This window comes from Stegostoma tigrinum, chromosome 14, assembly GCF_030684315.1.
Source record: "Stegostoma tigrinum isolate sSteTig4 chromosome 14, sSteTig4.hap1, whole genome shotgun sequence".
Taxonomy (NCBI): Eukaryota; Metazoa; Chordata; class Chondrichthyes; order Orectolobiformes; family Stegostomatidae; genus Stegostoma; species Stegostoma tigrinum.
The window spans coordinates 32,182,246-32,200,000 of record NC_081367.1 but is presented as its reverse complement, the minus strand read 5'-3'; the positions used below and the strand labels follow the sequence as shown (position 1 = coordinate 32,200,000).

General features: G+C 41.8%; 1 protein-coding gene across 7 annotated transcripts in view; it reads right to left on the bottom strand.

Annotated features, from left to right (window-relative positions):
* The window catches only part of veph1 (ventricular zone expressed PH domain-containing 1), a 226,132-nt gene that overhangs the window by 171,526 nt on the left and 36,851 nt on the right, over positions 1 to 17,755 (bottom strand). The gene's annotated exons all lie outside the window — the stretch shown is intronic.

Below are 17,755 nucleotides of genomic sequence, written 5' to 3'. Positions count from 1 at the left end.
CCAACAACTCAGCATTTTTGTTTTCACCTATTTCATCAATTTGAAAATTATTATTGAGTCAGTTTCCACATCCTTTCAGGCAGTGCACACTTGATGATGACAATTATTTGCATGAGAAATGTTTTCTTTATCACATCTAACTCTTCAGACAATAAATTTATATCTTTGCCCTTTAATTACTTATGAATTTTCAGTGGCAATTTTTTTCTCCCCATGTACTCCATTGAAATCATTAACAGTTCTAAATACCTTTTCTCAAGTATTTCCTTAAAGTTGTTTGGCCTAAAGAGAACAATCTATAGGTACAGTTGTAACTGAAGAATTTCACCTTTGGTACCATTCTAGCAAAATTCATTCAAACACATTAGGAAGGATGTTGGAGCCTAAAGTACAATGCCCAAAACGGATCACAATATTCAAAACTAGATCCTAATCAGTATTTGTCTGTTTATAAAGTCCACATGTCTTTTTCGAAGTCTTCAACTGGTCCTGCCATCTTCAAGATCTTGTGTGCATTCACCTTAAGATCTCTACATTCCTGCATATCCTTCAAGTCTAATGAACAGTACAGGTATGTGGTAATCACATGCAATGAAAGGTAACACTTGCTTATGGCAAGAATCAGCACACGGGCTCATTTAACATGGAGAAACTGTTGCGCTGCAGATATCACATGACTGAAGAGAGATCTCAAAATCTTCCCTCCCCCGACCACATCCCAAAACCAGCTCAGCTCATCCCGGCCTCTCTAACCTGTCCTTCCTCCCACCTTAAGCCCCACCCTGATCTCCTACCTACCAGCCTCATCACACCTCTTTGACCTGTCCATGAACTGAGCTATCCCCTCCCTAAATCCCCACTTACACTCACCCTTACTGGCTCCACTCCTCCTCTTTGACATGTCCATCTCCTCTCCACCTATTTTTTCCTTTATCCATCTTCTAACCTCCTTCCCCTCTCTCACTATTTATTTCAGAATCGCCTTCCCCTCTCCCATTTCTGAAGAAGGGTCTAGACCCGAAACATCAGCTTTCCTACTCCTCTGATGCTGCTTGGTCTGCTGTATTCATCCAGCTCTACACCTTGTTATGTCTTCCACTATTGCTGCCTTTCATAGATATTGCTCAGCTTAACTTTGTAGGCTAAGTTACATTAACTTAATATGCATACAAAGGCTGCAGTATACAGTGAAAATCAACTATTATTATCCTATCATAGAGAGTATAATTTTATAGATATTATAAAATTATAAAATTGAATGATGTACAAAGTATAATTTTAGAAATATGATGTGCTGTTAAACAATACATCAGAATCTGAAGTAGGGTTTATAGGTTGACAATCCACATGTCTGGCTGCATTATAACATATCAACCTTGGCTGTCAAGCCCTGAGGTGGGGCTTGAACCGAGAGCATCTGATTAAAAGGTGGGGGGGGCGGGGGGGTGGGTAGGGATTCATTCATGGGCCAACTGGAATGCCTGGAACAGAAGGTGCAGTCATTTCAGTTAACCACAGTAAGTTCTAAGTCTATGGTTAACAGTTTGTGCCATTGCTATATAAAAGGGCATTTGAGAAATAATACAATTTATGATGAGAATTCTCATCGTCAAAACAGCACTGTAATGTATGTTCCTAGCAACTTGCATTATTGGATATTTTATAGCTTTAATTATTCTTGAAATGGTGGGCAGGATTTAATGCTTGTGAGAGTGATCTCATCCATTAGCTCAAGAACTGGTGGGAAACGCCATCGTTTCTATGAGGGAAGCCTGACCAAATGAAGTGCCTACCAGCAGTTAACTGGTCAGCAGTGGCCCTAAGGGTCTTAGAGATGGAAATCGCAACTGTGAATCAGTGCCACCAATAACGAGACTGTTCTCAGCAATGCTACAAGAACAGCACTAGAGATTGTTGCAGGATTTCTTAATGTAGGCTTCTAAGGGTGGGATGGGGTAAATAGGATCACAATCTCTCTCCAAACAGACTTCATGAAATACGAAAAAGAACATCAAACTCGGGAGAAGTGCTACAAATAAAAGTCAACCTTCTGCAGAAACACACAGAATTAAATTCAGATAGTGGCTTAGCGTGAGGGATTCAACATTGCTTGACCACTGTCATAGGACAATGGCGCAGGGAAATGCCATTACCTGACACAACTATGAAGCTGATCAGCAATATCACAATATCAGGATCTGACCATTGTTATTATGATGAGTTTCCATTGAGGAGGGAAAAGGATAAATCACACCTTTGCCGATCTGGGTGTCATGTCATTTCCAAACAGCAGGAGAGATGGTCAATTCACAATGGTTCTAAACAAGCCATCCAGGCTCTTTTTATAACAGAAAAGCACCACTTTGATCCACTGATCATACTGAGCTGGACTGTGTGAGAAATCCATCAAAAACAATTAGCTCCCAACAATCCTGAACAATAGGAAATTGTTGGATGTTGCTGTGATATGTTTGATGTGAATCACTAATAAAAGGGGACAAAACCTAAGGAACTTAAATACAGTTGGAAGAAGGGTCAAGATTGGTCAGTCTGACTGAGCACTGGACAGATCAGCCATATTGGTCTTTGAAAGTATTCCAGGTAAATCGCAGTGATATTGGACTGGAGGGATCTGGCATCAGAATGAAGGTCAGGAAATGTTAACGTGGCCTTTACACCAACTGTTCTCATTGAAAGTTTAACAACATAAATGATTGTCAGTTATCAGCCAAAACCAAGGTGTACTGAGGATGAGAGTTTAAGGTAACTCGAGGGACACAAACAAATCTGTGTGTTTGGGTCTGAATTAAGTACGGTTTGGAACATAGAGCTGAGTTTTGCCTGTGACTTCTCTGTAAAAGTTTCTTTCCCTAAAAATTTATAAAGTTCTTGTGCGTTTCAGGTGGAAAGAAGGTTAAATTATAAGAGTTTTAAAATCAGACAGGCATATCAAGATACTGCATCATTTGAACCATTTTACAGGTTTTGTATCAGGGCTTGAACATAGAACATAGAACATAGAAAAGTACAGCACAGTACAGGCCCTTCGGCCCACGATGTTGTGCCGTGGAATATTCCTAATCTAAACATAAAATAACCTAACCTACATTCCCCTCAATTCACTGCTGTCCATGTGCATGTCCAGCAGTCGCTCAAATGTCACTAATGACTCCACTTCCACGACTACCACTGGCAAACTATTCCATGCGCTCACAACTCTCTGGGTGAAGAACCTCCCTCTGACGTCTCCTCTATACCTTCCTCCTAACACCTTAAAACTATGACCCCTCGTGGCAGTCAATCCTGCCCTGGGGAAAAGTCTCTGGCTATCGACTCTATCCATGCCTCTCAATACATTGTACACCTCGATCGGGTCACCTCTCTTCCTCCTTCTCTCCGGAGAGAAAAGTCCGAGCTCAGTCAACCTCTCCTCGTAAGACAAGCCCTCCAGTCCAGGCAGCATCCTGGTAAACCTCCTTTGCACCCTCTCCAAAGCCTCCACATCTTTCCTATAATAGGGCGACCAGAACTGGACACAATATTCCAAGTGTGGTCTCACCAGGGTTTTGTAGAGCTGCAGCATAACCTCACGGCTCTTAAACTCAATCCCCCTGTTAATGAAAGCCAAAACACCATATGCTTTCTTAACAACCTTATCCACCTGGGTGGCAACTTTGAGGGAGCTCTGCACTTGAACACCAAGATCCCATTGTTCCTCCACACTGCTGAGAATCCTGCCTTTAATCCTATATTCAGCATTTAAGTTCGACCTTCCAAAATGCATCACTTTGCATTTATCCAGGTTGAACTCCATCTGCCACTTCTCAGCCCAGCTCTGCATTCCGTCAACGTCTCGCTGAAGCCTGCAATAGCCCTCGATACTATCAACGGCACCTCCAACCTTTGTGTCATCAGCAAACATACTAACCCACCCCTCAACCTCCTCATCCAAGTCATTTATAAAAACTACAAAGAGCAGAGGCCCAAGAACAGAGCCCTGCGGGACACCACTCAGCCCTGACCTCCAGGCAGAATATTTGCCATCTACAGCCACTCTCTGCCTCCTGTCAGCCAACCAATTCTGAATCCAAACAGCCAAATGACCCTGTATCCCATACCTCCTGACTTTATGAATGAGCCTGCCATGGGGAACCTTATCAAATGCCTTGCTGAAATCCATGTACACCACATCCACTGCTCGAACCTCGTCAACCTGTCTCGTGACGTCCTCAAAGAACTCAATAAGATTTGTAAGGCATGACCTGCCCCTCACAAAGCCATGCTGACTCCCTTTAATCACGCCATGCTTTTCCAAATAGTCATAAATCCTATCCATCAGAATTCTTTCCAAAACCTTGCTGACCACAGACGTAAGACTGACTGGTCTGTAATTTCCAGGGATTTCCCTATTCCCTTTCTTGAAAAGAAGAACAACATTTGCCTCCCTCCAATCTTCCGGTACGACTCCTGTGAAGAGTGAGGAAGCAAAGATCTTCGCCAGCGGCTTAGCAACCTCCTTTTTCGCTTCCCGGAGCAACCTAGGATAAATCTGGTCTGGATCTGGGGACTTATCAATCTTAATGTTTGCCAAAATTTCCAGCACATCAACTTCCTCAATCTCGATCTGTTCAAGCCTGTTTTCCTGCTCCTCAAAGTTCTCATTCACAACAAGGTCCCTTTCCTCAGTGAAAACCGAAGCAAAAAACTCATTTTAGGCTTCCCCTATCTGCTCAAACTCCACACACAAGTTCCTTGCGCTATCCCTGATCGGCCCTACCTTCTCCCTGATCATTCACTTATTCCTCACATATGAGTAAAATGCCTTCACATTCTCCCTAATCCTTCCTGCCAAGCCTTTTTCATGTCCCCTTCTGGCACCTCCTCAGTCCACTTTTGAGCTCCTTCCGAGCAAGCCTGTAATCCTCTAAAGCTGTGCTGGACCCTTGCTTCCTCCACCTTACGTACGCTGCCTTTTTCTTTTTGACAAGAAGCACCTCTGTACCCGTCATCCAAAGGTCCTTAATCTTACCCCATCTTACCTGTCTCAGGAGGAACAAATTTATACATCACTCGCAACAACTGCTCCTTAAACAGTCTCCACATGTCTGCTGTGTTCTTTCTGTGGAACAATTGCTCGCAATCTGTACTTCGCAACTCCTGCCTGATAGGGTAATTAGTTTCCTTTACCCCGGTTAAATATCTTCCCCTGGTAACTGCTCATTTCCCTTTCCATGGCTATGGTAAATATGAGATTGTTATGGTCATTGTGGCCAAAGTGTTGTCCCACCACGAGATCTGATACCTGTCCTGGCTCATGGCAGAGCACCAAATCCAAAATAGCCTCTCCCCCTCATCGGCCTGTCCACATATTGAGTAAGGAAGCCCTCCTGAACACACCTGACAAAAACAGCTCCATCCAAACCATCTGCACTAAGGAGGTTCCAATCAATGTTGGGAAAGTTGAAGTCACCCGTAACAACAACCCTGCTACGTTTGCACTTTTCAACAATCTGCCGGCCAATGAGTTCTTCGATCTCCCTACTGCTATTTGGGGGTCTGTAGAAAACCTCCAGTGAGGTGACTGCTCCCTTGCTGTTCCTAACTTCCACCTGTACTGACTCAGTCGACAAACCTTCCTCGGCAACCTCAGCCCATACCACCTCAGTAGGCGAGTCCTCATCAAAGGTTCTTTCAGCCACCGTTATACTGTCCTTGACCAACAAAGCCACACCTCCCCCTCTCTTACCACCTTCCCTGACCTTAATGAAAGATCTAAAGCCTGGAACCTGCAACATCCATTCCTGACCCTGCTCTATCCATGTCTCCGAAATGGCCACAATGTCGAAGTCCCAGGTACCTATCCAAGTTGCAAGCTCACCTACCTCATTCTGGATACTCCTGGCATTAAAGTGGACACACTTCAATCCAGCTTGCTGTCTGCCAGCACACTCCTGTGACAGTGAGGTCCTGACCATGTCCTCCCTACACTCATCCTCCAGTGTACTAGGACTACACCTCAGTTTCCCATCCCCCTTCTGAGCTAGTTTCAATCCACCCGAATAGCACTAGCAAATTTCCCACCCAGGACATTAGTGCCCCTCTGGTTCAAGTGGAGACCGTCCTGTTTGTAGAGATCCCACCTTCCCCAGAATGAGCCCCAATTGTCCATGTACCTGAAGCCCTCCTTCCTGCACCATCCCTGCAGCCACGTGTTCAGCTGAAATCTCTCCCTGTTCTTTGCCTCGCTATCACGTGGAACGGGTAGCAAACCAGAGATAACTCTCTGTTTGTTCTAGCTCTCAACTTCCACCCTAGCTCCCTGAAATCCTGCCTTACATCCCTAGCCCTCTTTCTGCCTATGTCGTTGGTGCCTATGTGGACCACGACTTGGGGCAGGTCACCCTCTCCCTTCAGGACCCCAAAGACATGATCCGAGACATCACGGACCCTGGCACCTGGGAGGCAACACACCAATCGTGAGTCTCTTTCATTCCCGACAAACCTTCTATCAGTCCTTCTAACTATTCAGTCCCCAATGACTATCACTCTCTTCCTATCCCCCCTTCCCTTCTGTGCAAGAGGGACAGACTCTGGGCCAGAGACCTGCATCCTACTGCATGCCCCTGGTAAGTCGTCCCCCCCAACAGTATCCAAAACGGTACACTTGTTTTTCAGGGGAACGACCACAGGGGATCCCTGCACTGACTGCTTTTTCCCCCTTCTAACAGTGGCCCAGCTTTCCTCATGTTTAGGAGTAACTACTTCCCTGAAACTCTTGTCTATCACTGACTCCACCTCCCGAATGATCCGAAATTCATCCAGCTCCTGCTCCAGTTCCCTAACACGGTCTTGGAGGAGCAAGAGTTGGGTGCACTTCTTGCAGACGTATTTGGATGGGACGCTAATGGCATCCCTCACCTCATACTTCATGCAGGAGGAACATTCCTCTACCTGCACTGCCATCCCTGCTAATCCCCTAAACAGAAGGTTAAAAAAAAAGAGAAGCTTACCTTGATTTGTCCCTGGTGTATAAGGTTAGAGGAGGTGGATGGGTGGGAGGCCCTACAAGGGTAGGGTCTCGGGTTTACACAATGATCAGTTATATAGCCGAGGGATGAAAAAAAAGTCACTGCCTTCCCAGAAACCTCTGCTCCAAGTTAAGCTTTATATAAATTCAAAAACAGTGACTCACCGGCTTCCCGACAGGCCCCTGCTCCAAGCTCCCGCTCGTGCTCCTGCTCAACCAGCACTTTTCACTTAAATGTTGAAGTCAAAGTACCATTGTAACGGTGGAATGGGAATGGAAGGTATTTACAAGTCACTGGAGGGGAGGGGCAGGCAGGCTAGAAGCAAGGGTAGGGGCTAGATCTTAGGGAGTCTCACTTCCTCAGGCCCAGTCCTTCTGAGTGCCTGCTGACAAGACAGCAGCCCCAGAGCAAGCAAACCTACTCAGGAGGGATTGGAAAGCTCTGTGGTTCCAACTTAATCCCGGAGCCACTACTAAATTACAGTGGGAAACGAGGATGTACATTGCAGATAAGATGTCTTCAGCAGCACTCAGAATAAAAAAAAAACTCGGATCTTCCAAACTCAATCCAAAGTAGCAGCTCATTATGCTCTCAAAGTGATCAACTCAATAGACACATTGAATAATACAGGCAATGCTCAAGACACATCGACCCAACAAGATACAAAGTAGTACTGGAAACAGAATAGTCTGAGAGCCTCAAGGACATTCCTGTGGCTCGAGGAGAATATCAGACACACGTGGATAAATTGACAGCCCAAGATAGTATATTATACAAAGGAAATACAATTGTTAGTTGAGAGGAGAGATGTTAAAGCGCGTCCAGTCTGGGGAAAGCAAGGCCAAACATGAGCGATGAAATCAAGAACCAGTGCGCAGTGCTTCTAATGAGTACTAAGCTAAGCAAGCTGGAGGTACCACTGATGACACATGACATCCCAGACAGACCATGCATGAATAAAACTAAAAGAACGGCAGATGCTGTGAATCAGGAACAAAAACAAAGTTGCTGGAAAAGCTCAGCGGGTCCGGCAGCATCTGTGAAGGAGAAAACAGAGTTAACGTTTCGGGTCCGATTCTGAGGAAGGGTCACCAGAGCCAAGATGTTAACTCTGTTTTCTCCCTCACAGATGCTGCCAGACATGCTGAGCTTTTCCAGCAACTTTGTTTTTGTTGGGACCATGCATGAAGTTGAGAGCAGCACTTTGTACACTTTCAGGAAATTATATTGGTGGTGTAGACCATTATTTTGATTACTGGGAGGTGAAGCAGATGACCTCAATGTTACTACTGAGATTGCTGAATGCCTGACAGCACACTTCAGCCATTACAGCATTCTTGACATTGTCTGAATGACAATGATCATCAGTTCAGAAGTGAAGAATTCAGTTGCTTTATAAACAATTGCAAAATTCAACTCCACACATCATCTCCTGTCAAATGGAAAGGCTGAGGAGGCAGTGAAAATAGCCAAAGGAATCATAAGGAAATTGAGCAAATCACACATTGATCTATATGAGGCAATCATTGAAGGGAGAAACACATCTACTGAAGGTATGGAAATTACGTCGTTCCAAAGACGAGTGATGCTGGAATGTAGTAACATTGAGTGACAAAATTAAAGTGAAACAGCTGAAAGTCAAATATCCTTTCTTCAAAACTGCTAAGCTGGCGCAGATTTATGCATTGGAAAACTAGTCAGAGCACAAACCTTCAATGTTCTCAACAAAAATCAATCCAAATGGTACTTGGCAACCTGTTTAAAGCAGCTGTCCTCAATCACATGCAGTTGAACTAATCAACGAGTTATATTGTTACAGCAACAGGTACATATGCCCATTTAGAGAAACTATTCCTCGGATGCCGATAGCTGAACAGGAAAAGGTGAATACACCAGCTGCACAGATCACACATCAAACATCAGATCCAGAAGTACACAACAACAAAATCACAGAAACAGAAAAACAGATGCCACAGCAACAGTCAATGGCACAGGAATCACAGCCCTCGGGTAACAACACCCAGCTGAACAACAAAACAAACATGTCCCATTTGCAGACCATTGTGATTTAAGGACCATGTGTGTAATGCATATGCATAGATTTGTGGAAATAATGAATGTAAAGACATTATAACAGTGGTGCATATATCAGTTAACTCAATGAACATGCTAATGTACATTTTTTTTTGTCTATGAAGGGGAATGCTTGGATTGAAATGCAATCATTTAAAAATGTCCTTCCTAGGCTGTAGTCATGTGATCTCTACAATAAGGCACACATATGGTAGGCAGACAATTTAACCTCATGCCAATAAAGTCACGTTGAACAGAAGGCTATGCTGAATCCTTGAAACTGATTCAACCATTAAGAGTAATTCACTGCAATCTCCGAACTTACATTAAAATGGAAAGGCTGAGGAGGCAGTCACTCACTGAAGGACAACACTCTCAAAAAATAATTAAAGCCTTGCCATCAATGTCAATGATCCCGACATTGACTGAACTCTCTTTTTCTGTCTTTACTAAATGCAGCTCCTTTAAAACTGATTGCAGATTACATTGGTTACCATTTATTAAATCAGCTGGCAATATCAGAGGCTTCTGATAATATCTCGATTGCAAGTACTATTAGCATGTCAATAACTGTTTTATATATTTTTAAAAAATGGAATCTAATCTTGTTTGTCCCTTAAAAAAAGTTTAATATGCTGATTCAGCATCATAACAAAACAGAAAAAGATCTTTGGATTCCTGTGAATCACTACACAACTAGAAAGGGGAACTGAATATCCTGAATTCAGACGTCAGGTAAGCGTAATGTGTTATTTGCACTTTTTCCATTAGTATCATTAACGCAAGAGGAGGAAAATTACCGATCAAGAGCAGCAATTGTAGAGTAAGATCATGACTGGATTGTTGATAAAAAGGTACTCCACACTCAAGTCAGTGTAAATGTATTTCCCATATTTTTATACCCTTGAACTTCGCTGACTGCCACCATGATCTACAAACTTTGCAGATCCCCCAGTTATACTCACAGACTAGATTGCTCTGGTGGATGTGGCCTGCCACAGGTTTTTACATCAAAGAATCACCTAGATGCTGGGCAGATAGACACATTTTTCAACAATATTAATACCACTTGAAGTTCCTGCCATTGTGTTTAACAGCAATTTCAGGTCCTCAGGATTTTCAGTAATCTCCTAACAACACACTTCTCTCCTGCCTTTGCATTTAAGCATTTAAACTGCTAAGGTTTAAACCCTAAGTAAATAATTAAAGAAGGGTGAACCCATTCATTTCTAGTTTTCACAGAATATTGGAGTTGCTCTCAGAATCTGTTCCTGACAATACCAAGATACTAAAATACCAACTCAAAATTAAAATGAAAGTTAACTTTGTCGCCTGTTAGGCAAATCACATGGGGTATATTTTCATCACTACCACTTGGGTAGTAACTGTGACCATCATCAACTGGCTGCAGTAAATACAGATCAGTTTCCCTTTTGTCTTTCACAGGGATGGGCACTCTAAAGCGCCTTCTCAATTCCCATCCTGCCCGTGATGTAATTCAAAATTGTCTCCAGCATGCTAGGACAGCCTTTAGCCTTCTGAGGAACAGTGTGTTTGATGACAAAGACCTCAAACTTGGCACCAAGCCCATGATTTATGGGACAGCAATGTCACCAGCCCTTTTGTATGTGTCAGACAAGACGGACAATTTATAGCAGAACTCTAAATCCTTTGAGAAATATCATTTACAATGCTTCTACAAAATCCTACAATCCCATTGGCAGGAAAAACACTCTATTTTCCTTTCTCAGGCTAACATCCCCATTATTAAAGCATTGATTACAGTCAATGACATGTCTTGGCCAAGCCATATTGTCTGCACTTCTGAAACAAGATATTAGATACAAATGCTTGATTCCAAACTCCATCACAGCAATTAGTTACAAGCAGGACAGAGAAAATACTTCAAGAACACCAAAGGCTTCCTGAAAAAAAATTCAACATCTCCACAAATGCATGTAAATCTCTTGCACAAGACCACCCAAAGTGAAAAAATTGCATCCAGGAGGTATCAACCATTCTGAGTATCTCAGGCAAACCCAAATGAGGGCAAGTGCAAAGGACTTGTGAAAATCTGAGCAGTTGAAGCTCAATGCTCAGGGGAGGTGCAGTGATTGGGACCAGGTTGACCTCATTAACTACAAGGTTCTTGATTGGGGTTGTTATCCTGGGCCAATCCACAAAGCTTTGGATAACCAATATAACGAGGAGAATAGAATCTCCTCAGTTAAGGATGCACTCTGAGGTGGCTGGCTACAGCAATATATTGTGGACTAGTAAGGGACTCTGTGCTCTACGGGCTGTTTCCTGGGATGCACACTGAGACCAACATCAACTGTGCCTGGAGGACCATCAATGCGGTGAAAGACGCTCTTTGGTCTGCCTGCAACTTGCTGGTCTGCCAGTTGAAAGAACTGACCCTGACTGAATGTTGCAGACTGGTGCACTCCAAGGTCCAGGACTACGTGCTGAGGGACATGCTAAAGCTTGGGGCAGCCGCTGCCAAGGTGCGGTGGGGAAAGACCATGGTATGAAACCCCTTGTCCAGAATAGAACAAAGGGCCCTATCTGGTAACTGGGCCCAGCTGGCACCTTCCCCAACTGGTCAGGGGGGCAACAGGGACTGTGCGGGGTGATGACTGCTGGGGTATTTTCTTTGCTTTGTTTTTCTTCTTTGTTTGGTTTTTTCCTTTAGTTGGTGTACGTACCCCCTGAGTAACCTGGGAGTGGCTTGCATGACTGGGTAGGTGTATAACGATGTTTTATTATTTGTACATTTTATGAATAAAGTATATTTTTTTCAAATTTAAAAAAATTGTGGACTAGTAAGTAAAGGGTGACTTGGTGATAGGACCCTGCATCTGTGCAGTTACTTCAGGAGGTAATGGGTTTGTTATTATTGCTAGACTATTTAAACCAGAGACCCAAGTAATGGTCTGGAAACCAGAGTTCGAATTCACTAAAGATCTGCAGTTAAGTCTATTGGTGACCATGAAACCGCTGCAATTGTCAGGGGAAAACCCATCTGATTCACTGATATTCTGTAGGGAAGGAAACTGCTATTATTATCTGGTTTGACATCCATGTGACAATGTGTTAATGATGTGATTGACACTTATTTGTCATCTGAATAATTAGGAATGGACAATAAGTGCTGGCCTAGCCAGCAACATGCACATGCTGTTAATGAATACAAAGAAAATAAAGGTTGTGATACATTTTTGTTGAAAGAACATGGTCAGACAACATATTTTAATAAAAAATACATGGTTCTAAAGGGGTGCAGGGGCAGAGAAATCTGGGTATATATGTACATAGATCACTGAATATAGCAGCAGGAAGGTGGAGAGAGCAGTTAATAAAGGATACAATATCATGGGCTTTATTAATATGGACAAATACAAGAGCAAGTCGGTAACATTGAATTTGTATCAGACACTTCTCAAATTTCAGAGAGAGTACTGTGTACAATTCTGGGTGGCACATTTATAGGAAAGATGTGAATGGATTGGAGAGAGTACAAAAGTGATTCACAAGAACAATTTTGGGGTGAGACAATTCAGCTATGGGGATAGATTGGAGGGTTTGGGACTTCTCTCCTTGGAAAGAAAGGCAAAAAGATGCTTAACAGAAGTTTTCACTGGAGACTGAGGAAACCATTCCCAGGTGTAAAAGGATGATGAATGAGGGGCACAGGTTTACAAAAAGAAGCAAGTGTAATTGGAGAAAAAACATTTTCACACCGTCATTTGAATCTGCGATGCACCACCCAGTGTTATGATGGAGGCAGGCTCAATTGAGGCATTCAAGAGAAAATATTAGATGTTTATGGAAGTGGGGAAATATACACCCGGATATGGTGAAAACATGGAGAAAGGCAGAATGGTTCATTCGGAGAGCTTGTACAGATATGATGGTTAGAATGGCTACCTTCTGTGCCATTAAATCCTCTGACTTAATGTATCCCACCCACCAAACGCTTCAAGCAACTTCTGTGGCAAGGTGTGCTGATCCCTTATTGGACTATTTAGTCAACTCAAAATTTATAACTTTGCAGCAGAAGAAAGTCCCTTGAGATTGGTGGTGACTGTCTCAGAAGCAGACAGTAATATGGCACAGCAGGTTATCCAGCTGCTGTAATCTCTGTTTCAGATGTGATCATGAAAAATGAAACATTATTATTTGAACATGAGAAAGAAAGATGAATAAATAACAAAATGGAATGTTAGTAATTTATGCTGGAATTAAAACGCTTGTCTAAGTTATTGTACGGGAAAGAACACACAGGAATGATAGAACACATAGTAATTTGATCAAGCAGTGCAGATGGCAACCTCCAAAAATGATACTTGATCAGTTCATGGACATGATTTGAGATCAAAATACTGTTTTTAAAATCACTTCAAGTTGTAATTTTGGCTTTAGGCAGTATGCAAAAAGCTGCAGCAAATACTTTTCACGAACTGGTAAAGTTTCAATAAAGACAATGAAGAAAGGGGCTGTCCATTTTTAACAACCTATGTCTTATTGCAACCGTGAGATTTTTCAATCATATGCAGCTTATTTTATGGAGTCACCTTGCTGTTTTGGATTGACAGTTTTTCACTGCTTTACATTCACTGCACTACTTGGCTAGCTTGATGGTGAAAATATAAAACAATTAAAAATTTGCATCAGCTGAACAAGTCTAAATCACTTAATAGATAACCAAGTGTGTCAATAGCCAGCATCCTATAAACTCGAGATAATCATGTGCTGCAGGTTTAAAATCACGAATTAACCACCTTCTCAGGACAGAATATAAGGTTAAAGAGTTTGGGAACAGATTCAGGAGTAAAAGCAAATTAAAAATTCTTAAGTGGAATAAGATGAAGCTTTGTTCTTGATCCAGCTAGTACTTGACCTGACTCTAATCTGGCATAGAGACAAATATATAAACAGATCCATCTTAATACATCAATTTAAAAAGGTAGAATAAACTGAGGTCAGCTATAAAAATAACTGTAATTCAAGAACTGCGCTGACCTATGTTAACAGGCAGTTACACGGTATAGAAAACATGCTTTTATGAAAAGAAACATAAGAATGTGAAACCCTGAAATGGAATTAGTAATGTCCAAAGTAAAAAACTGGTCATGCATTTCTTGGACACCTTTCAGGCACATCTGCACTTTTTCATTAACAGATCTTCAATACCACACGGAAGTAACATTGGATTTTCAAAAGGCCAAGAGAACATCTTTTATTGAAATGTCATTTCAATGATTCACTCCCAAAACCAGCTGCCACCTGTTAAATTCACAAAAGATGCTCGAGAACCTGGTCCCTACTTTCAAACACGCTGCAGGCTGTCTTGCACCCTACTCTTCACAGAGACCTTTCCATTCACAAAAAGACCTTTTGGCTTTTGCCTAATTAATGTGACCAGACATTTTCCTCCCCATTAAACCCAGTTTCATTGGTACTCTTCTCACTTTTTCATTGTCAGAAGCAGTAATATTGGCAATGGTGCTAGAATGGAACTGAGAAGTGGACCAGGATCTTTTTGCTGCATTAGACTCTGACCAGACGATTGATTGAGATTTTACTTTTTCCTTTCTTATCTATTTATCTTGTTTTCCGTTTAATTGCCGATTGCCACCTTCTTGATTATTATACTCCTTGTTCCTACTTTTGTCATTAATTTTGTCCAGTTGTTTATCCGACTGCCCATTCAACAATACTACTTTTAACAGTGTCTTACTAAATTGTGACATCTACTAGCTAGAAGGATAAGAATAGCAAATGAACGGAGACAACAATGCCTACAATTCATTTTCCAAGTCACACACCAAACTCACTTGGAACTATATTGCCATACCTTTACTGTCACTGGGTCAAATTCTAGAAATCCCTCATTAACAGCACTATGGGCACACCAATTTCACAAGAGTTGCATCAATTCAAGAATTCAGCTCATCACTAACTTCTCAAGAGAAAGGCTGGTCTAGACCCTCAGCCAATTAACATATTTTAAAAAGCCTTTCTTTGACTGCCACCTCTGCCTTACCATCAAATCTCATTCAAAGGTCTGGTCAGTGCCTAATGCAACAAAAAGTTCCTGGTCCACTTCTCAGTTCCATTCAAGTGCTTCAATATTACTGCTTCTGCATATTGTTGGTGTAAATGCCTGCAAGATTGGGAAAATGCGTACATAGCACCTAGAAGGTTACATTCAGCCATATGCGTGATGCATTTGCTAAGAGGAGTAATGAGCTTGTTTGACACATTAATTACCATATTCAGCAGAAGTGGGGAGAGTTGGGTTGGCTCACTAATTGAGTGAATAGTCACAGAAACCTTAACTGTGATACAAAATATTCTTGAAGAGCGTGAAAAACACAAAAATAATTCATTAAACCAAGTTTTAACATGTTACTTTATAAAGATTACTTCTTCATTAAACTTCAACATCTCATTCTTTTGCCTTTAAGTCTGCTGAGCTCAATGGTCGCATGTCCCATAAAAGAAGCACTCATTTACAGCTCATCAACCTCCTCCAGAAATTCATCTGAACATTGCTTCCTGTAACATAACCCATTACAGAATACAATTTATTGGGTTGAAGAGACTGGCAGAAAGTGATAAATCAAACCCAGAAAAAAACACATGGAAGTAACAAGTGAAGTAGAAGCAGGGAAGAATAATGCATTACAGTAATGAAGACTTAAGGTTAACAGAAAGCACCACAAATCAACCGTAATTGATATAAATTTTATACCATCAATTATACATAAATCTAAGCAATCAGAACTGCTTAACCAGTGCTCTTGAGATTGCTTCAATCATTGCAAAAGGCCACATTTAACACTATTGGATGCTAAGTTACAGAGCATATTCTAGTTGCAAGTGGCATTCAAGTATCCTTACATTTGAGGATTACCAGCAGCATTCAAATTACAGACTACCCTGGGAGGAGTTCTATCATTAAATCATGAGATACAAGTGTCAATGTCTGGGCCAACATTTGTTGCTGTTCCCTCGTGACCCTTGAGAAAGTGGTGGTGAGCTGTTTTCTTGAACCATTGCAGTCCTGTTAGTTTAGGTGCGTCCACAATGACATAAGGGAGTGGTCTCCCATGTATCTGCTCTGAATGGATATCTGGATGGTCGTGGTCGTATGTTTGGAAGGCACTGTCTAAGGCAACATTGTGAACTTCTGCAGTGATATAAAATTTTCATAAACTTGTTCTCATGAATGACTCACTGTGTCGATAAGATGTCGTATATTTTTTAAAACTCATCTCTTTAAAATGGCAGAAAGACGTAAAATGGCTACCAAACATTAAATGACTTCTCATGGATTCAACTGTATTTGGAAATAGATTGTGGTCTTCAAGGTCAAAGGGATATAAGTAGGAGGAGCAACAGTAGGCCACTCAGCACCTCAAGGCTGTACGATCATTCAATAGGAACATGACTGATCCACAACAGGCCTCCATTCTTCTTCTATGCCAGCTCGTCCTGGCCTTCAACACTTCACTATTTCAGAAATCAATTAACCTCCTGATTAAATATTTTCAATGATCTAGCCTCCACAATCCTCTGGGCTAGAGAATTCCAGACATTCACTACCCTCCAAGTGAGGAGATTTCTTCACTTCTCAGTGTTAAATAAATGCCCATTTATTCTGTAACAATGTCCCACTATTCAAGCTTCTCCCACTTGTGAAAACATCTCCTCAACATCTGCCCTGTCAAGTCTCCTCAGAATTGTGGATGTTTTAATTAAGTCACTCACCATTCTTCTAAATCTAACCAGATTATCTTTTCTTGATAAATTAATCCCTTCATCACAAGTATTGGTCAAATGAATGGCTTTTGAACTGCCTTCAAGGAGAGTATTTAGTTTTTAAAGTATGACGACTAAATCTATAGATATATCACAGGCCTCACCAACCAGCCAAGCCATCCCTATTTTTAAATTTCAATCCTTAGTAATAAAGGCGAAAGTTGCATTTGTTTTCTCAATTACTTCCTGCAACTGCATCTAACCATTTGTGTTCCATGCACAAGAACACTCTGATGCCTATGTGCTGCACCTTCTTTTGAGTCTCTCTTTCCATTTAAATAATAGTCTTCCTTTTAATTCTTCCTATAAAAGTGCATGGCCTCACAGTTTCTGATATTAAACCCATCCACCACGCTTTTTCCTGCTCAGTGAACCTATCTCTATCCTATACTTGAGACCCAAGGACAGATCCTTGTCACACTTGCTAGTTACATCTTTCTAACCCAAAAAAGACCCATTAATCTTGATTAAAACAAAACCAAGAACTGTGGATACTGTAAATCTGAAACAAAGAGGAATTGCTGGAGAAACTCAGTGGGTCTGGCAGCATTTTTGGAGACAAAGCAGAGTTAACTTTTCAGGTTCACAAGGAATCAAGGGCTACGGGGAGAGTGCAGGGAAGTGGTGTTGAAATGCCCATCAGCCATGATTTAAATGGCGGAGTGGACTGGATGGGCCGAATGGCCTTACTTCCACTCCTATGTCTTATGGTTCAGAGACCCTTCTGCGGAATTCAGAGTCTCTGATTTGTGTATCAGTCAATCTATGTGAACACATCACCTTAGTACTGTGAACCCCTGCCTTGTGCAATAAATTTTTATTTG